The following is a 17,987-nucleotide window of genomic DNA, read 5'->3' on the forward strand; positions in this document are numbered from 1 at the left end:
TGACAAGGACCAAGTCTTGTCTCTGGTGGCCCTAGGACCATGGAGGCACGGTGGATCGCGATCCTTGCCGGTAGGAAGGCTCCATTTTTAGATGTTTCTTTGAGTTTTGTTAGAGTTTGTGTCCTGCTCGGGAAGGTAAGACGACGGCGGCTCCTGAAGATGTAATAAGGTTCTCCCCGTCTAGCCTCCGTCCCGGTGGTGCATCTAGCATCGTCGGAGGGCGTGTGGAGGAGTGTCTCCAGTGGATCTCGCGGGTTTCAGTCGATTATTGTCTTTGGTGGATCTATAGGCTTGTCAGTGTTGTCTTCTTCGGGGTGGCGATTTGCTTCGCTGATCATGCATGGTTTGTCGGCGTCTCCTGGTATGCATCGATGACTTTCGAGTCGCTACTTCTACAAGCTCCAGGGTCTACAAAATTGATCCGCCTGAGGTGGAAGCCCAAAGGCAGCATCGAGCTATGTTCATAGTGTGTCGTTGATGGATGCAGGATGAAGAAGTCTTCGACACCACCAAGGATTTAATGTAATTTTATTTTTCTGTATAGGTGTGTTTGTAAGGACTCTGATGCTTAATATATGGCATTGGGCCCTTAAAAACAAATGTGAATCATTATTTTCTAGTGATCTCTCTACTTTCTTTCATTTTGTGCTTTTATACAGCAGATTGACGTGTGGCATATATATGTTCATTTTTGGAGTACATGGTAGCTAATTTGTTTTCCTAGTTGCTGGGTATACGAAGCATTTTGGAAATAATTGATAAAAAATGTAAATAATAAGAAAAAAGAGTGTTTCTTACGTCAGAAACTGAATTGGGTTCATAAATTCTCTGGTAGCATTTTATTTAAAGCAAGTGGCGCATAAACATAAACATGCAAATGAGAATTAATCAATTCACTCACGTGGATGGTCACAGCAATTATTGCATATTGGTAATATATTGTGGATCTAACTTTTTCTTCTTAATTATCATGAAGTGCTCTTGTACTTGAGTCTTACTTCTGTTACTGGATTAGGGTCTGCCTATTTTGGTTCTTCAGAATGTTTGTGTATATATTGATCGTCATTACCACTTGATACCTTTTGGTGAGAAAGGTGTAAGCAGGTTCATGAGGAGAAAACTCAAGATATTAAACATATTACTATGGAGATTCGTGCTTTAATGGAAAATTATGTCATGACATCCTCCCCTACTACTACCCCCGGCCTTGGATTTTGTAAAAACTCAATGTCGACGCATCTTTCGATCAAGATTTGCTTAGGGGCTTGATGGCCTACAAGTGCACATGGTTTAGTTGTAGCCTTTTCGAAGTAAGAGTATCGATCCCACATGGAACACACTTTTGCCTCTTGTAGTGAATTATGTATTTTTATGCCTGCAGATAATCGTAGACTTCAAGCAAAGTGAGGGAAGAAATAAAGTGAAATTGAGTAATGGAATAACTTTGAAGTAATAGCATAAAAGTAAATAGAGAACAATGGCTAGAGTGACTGATGGAACAACAAAGGAGTAAGGCGTTCTAAGGGAGTCCGGAATTCCCATTAGTATGTTTCTAGCGCACCTATGCATGGGCATAGTATGGTATGGATACTCACTCTTGAAGATTATGTTGGGCGGAGCTGGGTACAGAACACGTTCTACTCGAGGTAGACTTCGTGCCATGCACGCCACCATCATAGTCTCCCCCATAGGGTTACAACTCATGATAATTAAGGGTTTACCCTATGGACGCGGCCTCTCTAAGGGTTCTCCGTAACTCCCCTATCAATTGCAAAGGTTAGGAGCAAAGGCTTTTACTGTCACCTCGAATTACCTTCACATCCTAGCCCTTTACAACGACAGTGATATACTTCATGGCCATAAGGCACAAATGCTAAGTGGGGCCCCTTCACAACATTCATGAAGCTATTAAACTAAGCATTCAACAGAGGATCTCATATCCAAATAATGATTCAGATCCTACACATATCAAGGCTCATCTATACCCCCAAGAACTATGGAGTCTTCTCACACATGGAGACAACAAACATCATGTCAAGGGTGATGGAAAACATAGATGGATGACACAAATAACAAACAATATGATCCACTAGGGTTCCTGATGTTACAATGATAAGGATGTGGATGATGATGACAATGGTGGTGGTGATGATGATGATAGTGGTGATGATGTTGTAGCCCCCTTGTGCATGATGAGGAAGATGGTCGTCTTCTCCTTGCCAATCCCTCCTTCGGATGATCTTCGGGGGTTAGGGTTCTCTCTTCTGGACGAGTTTCTGGTCTCTCTGGGCGTCTGATCCCCGATCCGATTTCACGGGGTGGGAGTAGTCAATCAGGCGGCGGTGCTGGCACTTCATATGACCACCCATGCGAGCCGGCGCGATCACATGGAATGCCATCTTTTGCTCTGGAAGCGTGGCGATGACTCTTTCTTTGCCCTCCTTGCTCGATTATTTTTAAGGCAGGTGATTATCACCTTAAATACATGATTCCACTACCCTTTATGGAGATTTCCTCCTTATTATGCTAAGTGGCCCAAAAAGCGTTACCTGAGAGATTATCAAGAAAAAAGGTGCGTGAACGCAGTAAAATTCCACAAAGCCTACCATGTAGGCACGAAATACCTAGTAAAATTATCACATAAATTGGACTCATCAGGGCTCGGCTGGTGCAACCCTGAGGTGATACATGGAATTTCATTGTTGTGAAAAATTGGAGAATTGATTATTGTGTTGATGGCCTATATAACGGCTAAAATTTTGGCGCTGAGATTCGGGCTATCCCTTGCGCAAAAGGCATATTGCAACCTCCTTTTTTTATTAACTCTGACAATTTGGAGAATATTGACACCATAAAGAATGGAGGGCATTCCCCGAAGGTCGCGGCGACAATTTTTTACGGATGTTATCATATTTCTTGTGATTTTCTTCTTACTAGTCCTGAACATTGTACAGGGAATGGGTTGAGGAGTCTTTCAGTGAAATTGTACCTCTCCTTATAGATAATGTAATGGTTATTTCGAATTCGTAAAGCTTTAATTTTTAAAAATATATTAGATTTAACGATGAAGATATGTGAGACGATCTAACGACCATGATTGTTTAGATACAATTATGAACATATAACTGCAATAAAAACGACTGCAATCCATTAATTATATTCTGCTAAATAAATGGTTAAATGTTTTTGTTGTGATAATTTCTAGTGATCTCTATGTTTTTTTCTTCTGTTTTGTGATTTTATACATTATATATTTGATAGATTGTCGTGTGAATCATATATGTTCATTTTTTGGAGTATATGGTAGCTAACTGGTTTTCCTAATTGCAGTCAGGTATAATTAAATAATAATATATAAAATTGAAGTTTTTAAATAATTAATCAAAAGGTTAAACATAAAGTTAAAAATTTAGAGTGCTTCTTATGTGTGAAACTGAACGGGCCATATATTAGCGTTTCTTATAAACCTAAGTGGCACATAAACAGAAGCATATGCATTATAATTAATCAATTCATTCACCCAGATGGTGATAACAATTATTGTATATAGGTAATATACTGTAGGTTTATATTATGCTTCTTAATTATGACACAAACGGCTCCATTCATCGGCCGGTACATGGGGCAAGTGTGATTCTACGAGTAGGCATTTCCATAATATAGTTGCAGTGTCGCAACTGTATTGATGTATGTGTATTGCTCCGCAGGCCCAACGATCCAGAGGATATCAGGGCACCTTCAATGGTTGTAAGATAGTTGTTGGTAGACTTTGCCACATATGATTTTTGATGATGTGTCATACAATAAATGAGGAAAGAGGGGAAGGTTGTATGTACATGAATCAACACCCTTGCACAAGTTCCAATGTAGAATGAGAGAGCACCTTATTTATTATCTCACATCCTATTGGGCAAACTAGATACAACCCATTGAATGTGTTGTATGTTAAGGTGTTGGTTGATGACATGACATATTTTACCAACAAGCTAACATACAAATTGTTGGAGATGTCCTCACGAGCCCTCGACCCCTGGTGGTGTCTACGAGGACAGTGTGTGGCGTTGGTGTTGTTGGTGCAATGCATGGTGGCCATGTCATAGGGTGACTTCTCTATTATGCCAACGTGAGGGTGGACACCATGTGTCGGTCGGTGCGTTACGACTTGCATATCCATGCATTGGGCGCCGTGTTATTGAGTAGGCGTTATCGACGGTGCATAGTGGTTGGTGGTGCCACTCCGTACTAATTATACCGGTATGGAGGTGCCGTTGTTCATTCACACATTGCTCCATACCACGTATCCCTCCCGTCTCTCCGTTTGACGATTCCACAAACCACCTCGTCGCTGGTCGCATGGCCGAATGGTTGTCCCTCCTTTCCCGCCACCCTGCTGTCAACTCCTCTAAATCTCTGATGATGTTGGTCGTCCCGTCATCGCCTCCACTGACGTTGCTGCCGCCGATGTCGACATCTTTGATGCTACTTCCCACTTCCCATTTTCTCTTTCCTTCTGTTTGCCGCCTCTTTTGGCCATGGTTGACGCGGCCACCAACTCATTGCCTCTGCGGCTAGACATGGGCACATAGCTTCCTCTCTTCCTCCCTTTGACACCAACCATCGCATCGACAAAAAAAGAAGCAATCCCCACCTTCATGCCATTATAAGAATCATGGTGTCGAACATTGCATCGTAGAGTAAATTGTGTTACCAACCGTTGTGCCCAACACTGAATAGATCCTTAAAAAATGCAAATAGACCGGGGTGACTTCTTTTGCACCATTTGAAAATGCACAAATAGATCCCAAATTATTTCCCTCCACTTTCCATTCTTCACTCTTCGTTCCACAACAAGCAGCGCCATCAGCCCATCACACACACTACTGGGTACTCGCTCCCCCATCTGCTAACTCCAACCAAACCTTAGCCCCTGATCCCGTCACTCTCCACCCAGGCGGATTGGCGGCCGATTGGCCGCGCGCCATGGCCTCGGGCCGCCAATCGCCGAACATCGGATTCAGTCTTACCCCAAAACTTCAACGGCGAACTCCTGGAGGAGATCTTCCTCAGCCTGCCCACCCCTGCCATGCTTGCCCGTGCCTCCACCGCTTGCCCCCGTTTTCGCGACATCATCATCGAGCGCTCCTTTCTCCGCTGCTTCAACAAACGCCATCCACCCCCGCTCCTCGGACTCATCGACGACAAAGGTGGCTTCCAACCCGCACAGGCGCCCCACTCCTTCGCCCCGCTCGCCCATGCCCTCGCCGATGCCGCAGATTTCACATACTCATTCGTCCCCAAGCCCAGCGATGAAAGCTCCTGGTGTCCCCGCGACGGCCGTGTCCTCCTCGAGGGCAGCGCATCTGGGGAAATCATCACAAACCTCGTGGTGTCCATTGTCACGGCGCTACGTGCTACTTCCACCCATACCTATGGACCTGGCACTGGCGGTCGAGGAGAAATCACGAGGATTCAAGCCCTTACTCGCACCCATTGGCGAGGATGAGGGCGTGACGACCTTCAAGGTGATATGGGTGGACTCCCGGCGGAAGGAAGCGGAGAAGATCGCCGAGAGGCCGTTCGATAGAACGAAAAAAAAACAGCACGCACCGGAATTTTCCTCTCCTCACATGGTAATTTCCCTCGGCCTTTTTTTGGAAAATAATACTCCTTTTTTGAGGGGAAAAAACACTCCCAAAATGTTGAACCAAACGAGGCACACGCCCTCCCGCCCGCATAGACCCTAGAAAATTTTAGATCGGTTCCTTTTCTTTCCTAGATCCGCCGTTCCATTCCCCACTCTCACCTCGTTCCAGCACACTCCCTTAAAAACTGGCTATTTTTTTTAAAATAATACATTTTTTATTAAATTACAGAAATATTACGCTGAAAAAAAAAATTTCAAAAATAATACACCGTCGGCCCGCTGCAGGCCGACTGAGCCCAGTCAGCCCACAGCAGGCCGACTGGTGGCCCATCAGCTTGCTGCTGGCCGATTGGGCTGTCGGCCACCAGATCAAGCCCAGTCGGCCTGCAGTTGGCCGACAGGGTCCAGTCGGCCTGCAGTTGGCCGATAGGCCTGCAGTGGGCCGACTAGGCTCAGTTGGCCTGCTGTGGGCCGACTGGTGCATGCCACCATTTTTTTTCCGAATGATCGCTGGTTTTTTTGGTAAAACTTTGACGTATTCCGCACAACCCTTTCCCGCCACCCGTTTCCCGCCACCCGTTTCCCGCCACCCGTTTTCCGCCACCCGTTTCCCGCCAACCCTTTCCCGCCACCCGTTTTCCGCCATACCGCAGTCGTTCTTTCCCGCCATTTTCTCCTGTCTACCTATAAAACCCCCTTCAGACGGAGGTGGATAAGCATTGCAGTGTAGTGTAGTTGAGATGTCCCATTATCCTTTCGATCGTAGTTTTCACCCTGGGATGAGCAGGACTCTTCTGAGGCTAGCTACCGATTTCAGGATGGATAATAGGATAGTTCCATGGGACGAACTCACCGGTAGTGACACCATAATGAATGAGTTGGCTCACCAATTACGTAGGTCTGGGTGGCCTGAAAGGACCTATGAGGAGGTACGTAAAGAACTTCTTAGGTTGCATGACAGGTGGAAGAAGGTAGTGGTGCCGAAGAGTGAAACTTTCAGAAGGATTGCAACAAATAATCCATGTTTATGGACTGAGGAGAGCGAGGACGAAGATGATATCTTCATGCCGCCGCTTCCGGGTTCTGCATCGTCGAAGGGCAAGAGTTCTTCATCATCGAAGGGCAAGGTTTCTGCATCGTCGAAGGGCAAGAGTTCTTCATCGTCGAAGGGCAAGAGTTCTTCATCGATCGAGGATGACGATGATGACTTCATGTAGTTTTTATGCTGTATGTTGTGAGTTCAGTTACGTGCCATTTAATTTAGATGTAGTTCTATCTAGTTGTTTGTAATGTCTCGTTGTATGAATATTATGTTCTATCTAAATATGATCTTGTAGTTCCAATATCAGAGAACTAAAATTGAGTAGGCATATGTCTCGTACATAAGTACATAGTCATTTGTCTCATACATAGAATAGACATAAGTCTCACACAGAAATAGATGGTAATGTCTCTACTGATAGATAGGAGCGTCAGTGACGATGTCTGGCCTGGCGGGGTGGCGGATCTCGAATGACAAATTCATCACATATAACTCGGTTTCCTGTAGCAATGCAACTCAACAACCCTTTTCCACTCCCATTCGCTCAGCATTTCTTGAATCTTGCCATCATCAGTTATGTCAATCAATTTTCTTTCCCCAGGGCCATCTGACTGCTTCCTGCTGACGTAGTACACAAAATCGTCTTCCTTCAACCCTTGCTTCAACATGAATTTAGTCTTCAACCAATCAAAAGTGAGGTCCACTTCACTAACTTGCACAACACTTGGAGAAAAGCCTTGGACATGAACAATAGGGCTAAGCACCCACTGAGTACCCTTAGCCATCTGCAACACACAAATCGCATTGAGTACCTAACCTACCCCTTAATATCCCTACTAACAAATATTAGACATGTCTATATATTACCAAGCTATATATTACAGAATATTAACGGAGCAACTAACACAATTCACCCACCTACAAGTATATTACGAATATTTGCCGTAGCAACTACAAATATTAACAGATTAATATATTTGACTGGACTGCCTATATTACGGACCTTTTTTCTGGACTACTACATATACTGACACTCCTAAATACTTGACATCCACATATAGGACGGATTATTACCGGAGCAACTACACATTTTTACACAACTAATTAGTTGACATCTAAATATATTAACAAATACTACCGGAGCACCTACGAAAAATAAAATGTGGGCTGAAATATACCCTTGAAGCGTGCGTGCAAACGAAGAACGACGAACGGCGGCCACCAAACTGCCGGTGCTCCGGCTCCAACGAAGAACGACGAACAACAGCTTCACCTCCACCACACTGCCCCAACTTCACCACCACCACACTGCAATGCTTATCCACCTCCGTCTGAAGGGGGTTTTATAGGTAGAGAGGAGAAAATGGCGGGAAAGAACGACTGCGGTATGGCGGGAAAGGGTTGGCGGGAAATGGGAGGAGGGAAACGGGTGGCGGGAAATAGGAGGAGGGAAACGGGTGGCGGGAAACGGGGCGGGAAATGGGAGGAAGGAAACGGGTGGCGGGAAAAAGTTGGCGCGAATATATGGCGGGAAAGGGTTCTTCATCATCGAAGGGCAAGGTTTCTGCATCGATCGAGGATGACGATGATGACTTCATGTAGTTTTTATGCTGTATGTTGTGAGTTCAGTTACGTACCATTTAATTTAGATGTAGTTCTATCTAATTGTTTGTAATGTCTCGTTGTATGAATATTATGTTCTATCTAAATATGATCTTGTAGTTCCGATAACAGAGTACTAAAATAGAGTAGGCATATGTCTCGTACATAAGTACATAGTCATTTGTCTCATACATAGAATAGACATAAGTCTCACACAGAAATAGATGGTAATGTCTCTACTGATAGATAGAAGCGTCAGTGACGACGTCTGGCCTGGCGGGGAGGCGGATCTGGAATCGGGGACCATCCCAACCTGTCGGGTGCCCTAATGTGACGAGGAGGAATCTCAGACTCTCCCTGGTCATGCTGTGTATCCTGTGTGGGGCCTGGTGGAGGAGTCGAAAACATGTTCATCCACTGGGTGTGCTGCGACATCTGAGCCTGTATGTTGTCCTCGGGATGTTGATCACTCCCCCACGTATCATGTGATGCCGACATAGACGCCTGATATCCATAGGCTCCTACGCGATGGAACGTTTCATCATGAAGAATGAGGTCGCGTCAATTAATATTGAAAACAATAAATATGAAGACACATACCTGCTGGGTGTGACGTCTGCTCTGGCTCAAACACGAAACTGGACGAGGGACCGTGCTGCTGTGGCTGTGGAGATAACACGAAGCTCGACGAGGGACCGTGTTGCTGTGGCTGTGGAGAAAACACGAAGCTCGACGTGGGACCATAGTGCTGCGGGTGCCACGTAGAACTGCCAGGTTGGTCAGGACGGGGTGGCCTGGTTGTCGGCTGATGTGCTAGACGTGGACGTGGTTGATGTCGGTGCATGGAGTGACGCGGCTGCTCCTGCTGGTGCTGAACAACATCGGTTCTCCGGGTGTACGTGATAGCCTCGTACACAGTCCGTATCTTATTTTGAATTTTTTCCAAGAAGGGCTGTACCACTGGACGATGATGAAGAAGAGGTCCAGACGATAGTGATCGTCCAAAGGTGGTCACGTCGTCGTAGAGTTCGCGTGTCAAGGTAGCCTGCAAATTTCCATGACGATTAATAATGTTTGTCTCTTGCACGTCAAAGTATGTGATAACATTACGTAAAGAAAATATATCTTACCGCATACTACCTAGAGCCCGAAGTATCATAGCTCGGGTACATATCCGACGGAGTAGGATCCGGTATCTCCTCTAGGTGGAAGTACTCAACAATGCGTAACCGTGTTCCGGTCATGTAGCACCGCAAATAGAGATTGAATTCATCGAGATCGAAATTGTGATTCTCGTGCCATAGATTTGTGTTTGCTGTCTCCCATTCTATAAGATACGGCTCTAGTCTAACTAGCCAGTCAGCAGTTGTCCTGTTCATGCCCTTCCTTGTCGTCCTAAAATTGTGGTGTGTGTTCAACAATTACCTAAAGCTTCGAATGGATTACTATGAAAGATAATGCAACATTGAAAAACTGGTTAATACCTGTGGATGTGTGCTGGCACCGGGTTCTCTATAGGGGGAGGTAGCTCCAACTGCAGAAGACCAAATTGCCTCATAACCCTCTGTTGTGCCATCTCCTCGACGAAGACATCGAAGATGATCTTAGATTTTGTCATCCATTAATCTCGGTCCCTTGTGCATAGCACAGACATACCAGCAGGGTATCTCGCTTGTATGGCTGCTTCCGTGTAGGGCTGCCAGATGACCCCGGTGTACGCATCGAACTACTCGTTCAATGCTGTGTATGCCTTCCTGGTCTGATCACTAGCAAAGCGTCTCTGCAGAGAAGAAAAGTTAGTAGCCGCTAGCATCGAACTATCTCTTGTGCAGAAAAAGTTGCATTAAACTACAACACGGTGCATACCTCGCGACGAGTCCAACACAGACCGAAAGTAGGCATGTCGATGCCGTCAACATCAAACATGGCGTCTATAGGCTCATGAACACGTACATCTGGTCGCCCTATAGAGAACCTCCCCCACGACCACAGCTGTAGGAATAGAGGGCATCCAAGAAGGGCTGGCTTTCTCGATGTAAGCTGGCAACCGTTGCACATACCTCGGTATGTAGCCGCTAAGACCGCCGAACCCCAACTCCTCTGTCTGATCTGATCCGCCGTCTGAGCGCTCGCTATCTCGAGTGCCATAGGGATGTAGAGGGCGCTAATAGTGATGGTTCTCCGTGAACATCACCTTGCCGAAAAGCCACAGTAAGTAGGCCTTCAGGCTCCGAGTGATCTGTTCCGCAGTCAACGGCGCCCGGAAGTTCTGGATCTGCATTAAGCGAAGAGAAAGTTTTAGTAAGCCACAATTATTTTCTGTAAAACTTTATGCACGATAACTTGAAGATAATAGGTAGGGGAAATTACCTGGAAATTTAGCAACCACTCATACTTAGGTCCGTGATGCTCCCATACCGGATCCGGAGCATCCGGAAAAACACCATGAAAACGTTCTGTAAGAGCTCGCGCCCAACCAGCCGGTGCGTCCAACGGTCCTACGGCATGACCTGCCAACGGTAGTCCGAGCAAAAGTGACACATCCTCCAGAGTAGGAGCCATCTCTCCCCATCTGAAGTGAAACGTGGGTCTCTGGCCTCCAACGGTCCACTAAGCAGCTCAGCAAAGACCCATCGATGGCGAGGCGTTTCTCACCCGGGATAGACTCAACCAGACGCGCGAAAGGTAAAAGGCCGGCCCATTTCAACATTCATCAGAGAACTTTTCAGTTAGTGTCTCCCATTTCAACCATTAATATGCATGTCAGTGTGCAAATTAATAAAGCACGTACCGCTGAAGCCATCCTGAGTGTATCTTCCAGTTTTTCTTAGGAGTGCGAGTGACCAGAGGCTCAAGCTTGCGCTCATACCATATCGCAGCACGATGACCCCTATCAATGTCCCCATTCAACAACCACAATCCCGACATTCCTGCACATACAAAATTCAGAACATAGTGTCACACTTAATAAAAATTCAGAACATAGTGTCACACTTATTACAAATTCAGAACATAGTGCCACACTTAATAAAAATTCAGAACATAGTGCCACACTTAATAAAAATTCAGAACATAGTGTCACACTAATTACAAATTCAGAACATAGTGCCACACTTAATAAAAATTCAGAACATAGTGCCACACTTAATACAAATTCAGAACATAGTGCCACACCACACTTAATACAAATTCAGAACAAACTAGTGCTAGCTTAGCTTCTTCCTCTCGCCCTTACTCCTCTACTGCCTCTACCTCCTCTTCTTCCCCGTGTGCCTCGTCCACGCCCAGTGACGAAAGTGGGACAATTAGTGTCCCTATGGCCAAATTCATTGCATAGAATACATTGCCTAGTCGGACCTCCTGCTTCAGATTCATCCATATCATTTCGGATGCGCTGACACTGCTGTCTGCCTCTACTTGTACGCATATGCTCTGGGTTTGGAATGTAACGCCTTTCGGCGGGGTTGACACTGTTGAAATTACCCATTGATCGAAAACCCATCAGCTCACCTGTCCAGATATTGAGGACAGACTCTTTCAGAAAATATGGAGACACAAACGATATTGCGTCCATTCCAAGCTGCCCGCAAGCAGCAAGTACATGTGAGCAAGGTAGGTGAAGCAATTTCGGTTTATTGCATGTGCACTCACACGTTGGCCAGGCTTCATTGCCAATTTTCACCTCATGCGTCCTTAACTCATTTGCACATCCGAATTTGTTGTTGGCTAAGCGGACCTCAAACCTTCTTTCCTGATTACCGATGGCGACTACAGTGTGTGACCTAGCTTTTTGCATCTTGTTGTCCATGTACTTCGTGACTCTTTCACAGTACCGTGTATTTGGGTTGTTCAAGATATGCTGCTCTGCTATTTGACGTCTGTCTCTGAAATACTTGACGGTGCCATAGAAAATACCCTCAACGATGGCTGTAAGTGGCAATGCCCGGTTTCCTCTGAGGACAAAGTTGTATGTTTCCGCGAGGTTCGTTGTCATGACACCGTACCTTGCTCCATGTGTGTCATGTAGCAAAGACCACCTCTCCAGAGGCTCATGCTCTATCCACTGCTCGAAGGTTTTAATCGACCTCCAGAGCCTTCTCCTAGTACCAGGTGGGTCAAAGCCTGGCAGGTCACATAGCCCAACAGGCTCCTCCTCCACGGCCGCTGTTCCTGTTGCCAACTGTGCAGCTACTGCTTCAACATGTGCCCTCACCGCTGCATCTCTTGCAGCTTTCCTGTCCCTCACGTGTCTCTGCGTGCACACATTAAGTCTGTCGCGTATCAAATTGTACTTCCATAACTGGTTCTGCTTGCAGAGTTTTTTGAACAGATTCATCAGGTTCTTATTTCTAAACTGCAAGAAGAAATTAGCCCCCAGATGGCGCATGCACCAACGGCTCTGCAGGTCCTGCCATGGAACTTGTTCCTCAGGGCCTGGGTTTGTCAGTGTCCTTATCGCACTGAGTATACCTGCATGCCTGTCATGAAGGATGCACACATTGGGCTTCTCCTTCACAACTGATATTTTCAACTGCCTGGAGAACCATGTCCAACTTTCAATGTTCTCACTCTCCACAAAAGCAAATGCCAGTAGGACGACTTGATTTTGGCCGTCTTGACCTATGGCTGTCAGGATCAGACCCTTGTACTTGCCTGTGAGAAAAGTACCGTCAACACATATCACCGGTCGGCAATGCCTGAAAGCTTCGATGCATACACCGAAAGAGAAGAAGAGACGATGCAACACCCTCACAGTTGGGAACTCTGCCATGAACATGTCTTGGATATCGATATAGGTGCCTGGATTCCGCTGCTGCAGGGTGTGGAGGAGGTGGACAACAGAGTCATGCATCAAAATAAGAACCAAATCTCCTCTCAAGCGCTGCATGCTTAGCCCTCCAAGCCTTGCCATAAGAAATTCTGTACTTGAACCTGGCGAAGACTTTTGTCTGGACTGCCTTCACTTCCATAGCTTTGCCCTGCACTATCTCGTCGTAAAACAATCGAGCAATAAGCGTGGATGAAAGGTTGGCATGATCTTGAGGGATGCAGGGAATAAGACAAGTGTGATTAACTAAGTCACTTATCACCCAACTTGTGCCATACTTAGGGAGAAAGCCGTGCACCCTGGCGGGACAATCTGCGTTCTTGCATACCATTGTCAGGAATTTCTGACTGGACACCTGAGCTGTGAAAACCCTTTGCGTGGACATTGCCCAATTAATTATTGCATCCTTCAGGGCTTGCTTGTTCGGATACATAGCACCCATCGCAATATTGTTCTGGTGATATTGCCAGGCTGAATCATGTCCATCATTCACGGTCATTGCAGATGATAAGTCATGATTCCACCATGCAGGATTCGGGACCTCCTCTGCATTTTCTTCTTCATCTGACTCGTCAGAATCATCGGCATGACCCCTTTCAACATCGGTGTCTTCTTCTTCCATCTGGTTCTGCATGTGCCCATCTACCTCGTCAGCGTCCACCTCGCCATTGTAATCACCATCGACATTTCCTCCTTCTACCTGACTACTCTGCCCTGGTTCATAACCATAAGCATTTCCTCCTTCTACCTGACTGCTCTGTCCTTGTTCGTAACCATAAGCATTTCCTCCTTCTACCTGACTGCTCTGTCCTTCGTAGCCACCCTCGCCTTCATGTGCAGTGACCTCCTTCACGACGGGAAGCACTAAAGCAACAGGATTGCATCCCCTTCGTTCACAACCTTGTAACCACCGCACCCAATCGGAGTCTCCCTCTATTGGCCTCAAATAAAAGTAAATTTTTGAACTTGACCATGTCCACAATGCATGAACACCGACGGTGTGTGTTTCAGTATCAAGACCTAAACTTGCCGCAATCCATTCTTTCAACTGACTATCAGACTATGTTTGTGGTGCGCTCATTGCCACCTCTATGTGAGTAAATTCACTCAGATCTGCTCCCAACTCATTGTTTGGACAGTACCAGGACCATAGTAAAATCTCAACTTCACTACATCGGACATCTCGACTCACCTATTTTTTTTCAACAACGAAATACAAGTATTAGACATGTCTATATATTACCAGGACCATAGTAAATTTGACGATCAATATAATTTAATCTATGTGGACGATTATGATGAGTTGCTTGACTCTTGTTTTAATAATAATATAATAATAGATTATAGTTACGGTCCGTAATATAACCGACAAATATGATAATTCAGTTTATTTGAATAAATAGGCCCATGTTGATGTATTTTTTATTTTAATCTATTTTAAGAATAATTTAGAAAAAGGCATGCGTCTTTTTTCTACGATCACGTAAAATTCTTTCTTGCAAAGAAGTTTTTATCCGAAGTTTTTTTGTTAGTAGGCCCACGTTGAGGCATTAGCGGGGTGCTATTGCTTGTTATGGGTTAAACTACAGCGTGGCAGTTTAAAAAAAACAGTGTGGCATTGAGACGTACTTTAGTTAATGGACTTTAGAAAATACGCAGAATAAAGGTTAGCGTGTAATCCGCTTCAATTTGGCATCGGATACGGACTGAGACGTTTTTTAACATGTAGTTGTACTTTTTCCTTTTTTTGTTTGCTTATTAGATTTTCATCACACTGACATGCTATGCACATGCCGACCCGAACTCTTTAAAAAAATCTTGTCTCTTCTTTCGAACTTTTTATTCATGTTTCCAACTTCTTATCACGCATCTGTGTACGTGTCAAGTATTAAGCAACAACTTATTATCCCCACTAACAACTAATACAATTCACACACCTACAAGTATATTACGAATATTTGCCGTAGCAACTACAAATATTTACGTATACTACCGGGGCAAATAACAATAATCGCACACAAAATTTATTTCACACCGAAACATATTAACAAATACTACCGGAGCACCTACGAAAAATAAAATGTGGGCTGAAATATATCCTTGAAGCGTGCGTGCGAACGAAGAACGACGAACGGCGGCCACCAAACTGCCGGTGCTCCGGCTCCAACGAAGAACGACGAACAACAGCTTCACCTCCACCACACTGCCCCAACTTCACCACCACCACACTGCCCCAACTTCACCACCACCACCTCCACCAAAATGCTCACCACGACCACCACGAGCTACCCCATCAGTAGATCGAGACCTCTTTTGGCTGCCCTAAATGAGTTGAACCCATTCACGGTGCCAAAATCGCGAAAATCTTGCTCATTTAGGTGTATAAATGGGTGGAATTTTTCTGTAGAGAGAGGAGAAGGTAAGAACACAGAGAACAGAAGAAGAAGCGAGCAAGGGGAGAACAAGAAGGGAGGAAGGGGAGGATAAGGCACGGGCCGGCCAGTTGCGTCAGGTGGCAGCACCTTGTCGGCCAGCAGCTGGCCGATCGACGTGCGGTAGGCCGACAGGGGCGCACCACGCCGACAGCCCAATCCCTCCCCCTCGCGACGTGGCCCGACCAACCAGAGGCCGCCGCGTGCCAGCCGGGCCTGCAGTCGGCCTGCTGCTAGCCGATCGGCCTGCCGTGGGCCGATTAGGCCCAGTCGGCCTGCAGCGGGCCGACGGTGTATTATTTTTGAAAATAATATTTTTGACGTATTATTTCTGTAATTTAATTAAAAAAATGTATTATTTAAAAAAAATAGCTAAAAACTGCGGCGGCACTGCCATCTCCGACGAAAACCCTAACCACGCTCGCAGCGCACCGCACACTACCCCGTCCCCTGAGATCCAACTCTGACTACGGCGGCCGTCGATTGGCTGCCCGCCATGGCCTCGACGGCGGCGTCAGTCGCCGAACACCGGACTCAGACGCCGTTGCTCACAGACCTCGGCGACGAGCTCCTGGAGGAGATATTCCTCCGCCTGCCCACGCCGGCGGAGCTCGCCCGCGCCTGCACCGCCCGCGCCTGCACCGCCCGCGCCTCCTTCCGCCGCATCATCACCGAGCGCTCCTTCCTCCGCAGCTATCGCAAACGCCACCCGCCGCCGCTCCTGGGGTTCGTGGGTGACGAAGGCGGCTTCCACCCCGCCCAGGCGCCCCACCCCTCCGCCCCGCTCGCCCGTGCCCTCGCCGACGCGGCCGATTTCACCTACTCCTTCGTCCCCAAACACGGCGAGGGGCACGTGTGGGTCCCGTGGCCGTGTCCTTCTCGAAGACGGGCAATTTTGGGAGGCCTTCAGAAACCTTGCCGTCTGCGATCCCGTGGCACGTGTTTCGTCGCTACGCGCTGCTTCCACCCGTTCCGGAGAACCTGGAACTCCAGGAGAAAGGCCCTGTACGAACCAATTCCTTACTCATGCACATTGCCGAGGATGAGGATGAGACACTGTTCAAGGTGATATGCTTGGCTAACTATACAACCAATCTGGTTGCATTTCTATTCTCTTCCGTCACAGGAGAATGGTGCATAGCCGCAACTGTCAGCTGGAGCTCTTTGGGCAGCCAGCCACAGATATGGCAAAACTTCAGAGGTTGCGAATACCGTGGCGTGTCCTGTTTTGACTGCGCGCGCGGCTCCTACTACTCAACATCGACTTTTAACGACAAGCTGCTTGTGTTGGACACAAGGAAAATGGAATTTTGCACTGTCGATGATCGTACTGGCTACCATATGAACCTCAGATGTCTGCCTGGCCAGCACGAAGACATTCTCGACATCTATGTGCCATCCCGATGCCGGCCTGGCCAGAGTAGAAGTCTGCCTCGCATTGTTGTGGGTAGAGAAGGAGCCCTTGAGATGTTTTCTCTCGTCGGTGATCACACTCCAAATGGCTCTTTTGATCTCTATCATACCGCTCAGCAAAATAATGGCCAGTCTTCCAAGGAATGGCAACTGGAGAATATTATCCCGTTGCCCAGCAAGTATGACTATTTCACTGTGGGCGCAGCTGAGGGATTCTTATTCCTTGGAGCCACTACAGAAGATCAGCTCGACATTGTTGAAGGCTCCCCTATGAGCTTGTTGACGACTGACTGGAATGTAGATTATTTTGCATTGGATGTCAAGACTTCTGAACTTACTAAGGTTTGTAGGAGGAGGAGGCAATTCTTCCATAAAGAAGATGTTCACTGCTACTTTGGCTTCCCCCTGTCATTGTCAAAACCGAGTATATGATGAAGTGGTAAGTTTATTTTGTTTATATTTGGCGCGCTTTGGGAACTGTGTGTTGGCCAGTTGGCTAGTGGCGCGCGTCCGGCTGCGTGCCCAGCCCGCCACCCGCGTTCGAGCCACGGGCTCCGCAAGGTGTGACTGGGTTGTTTCTTCTTTTTTTTTTGAGGGAAATGCCCTCATGGCGGTTTATATTTCATGAGCAAAAAGGGCTACATCTTCTGACAAAATGTCTAACAAAAAACCCGGAGGCTCGGACTGCCATACAATGGTTCGCGAGTCCTCCGACATAGTAGCTAACATATTAGCCGCCATATTGGCTTCCTTAGGGCAGTGTTGAAAACTAACTGAAACAAAATTACGACAAATAAAAGCGCACTCCTCATAAATAGCTGCTGCCGGTCCAAGCGAGTTGCCTCTAGATTGCATCACTTGGATCACTTCCATACAGTCGGCCTCAATCACCAGTTTGTTGCAGCCCATGTCGTTTGCCAGAATGAGGCCGTCTCGGAGCCCTCGGGCTTCCGCCGTCGCCGCGTCCTCAACGAACCGAATGTCGCTACATGATGCTGCAATGAAGGATCCAGAAGCATCGTGTAA

This window comes from Triticum aestivum, chromosome 6D, assembly GCF_018294505.1.
Source record: "Triticum aestivum cultivar Chinese Spring chromosome 6D, IWGSC CS RefSeq v2.1, whole genome shotgun sequence".
Classification (NCBI taxonomy): Eukaryota; Viridiplantae; Streptophyta; class Magnoliopsida; order Poales; family Poaceae; genus Triticum; species Triticum aestivum.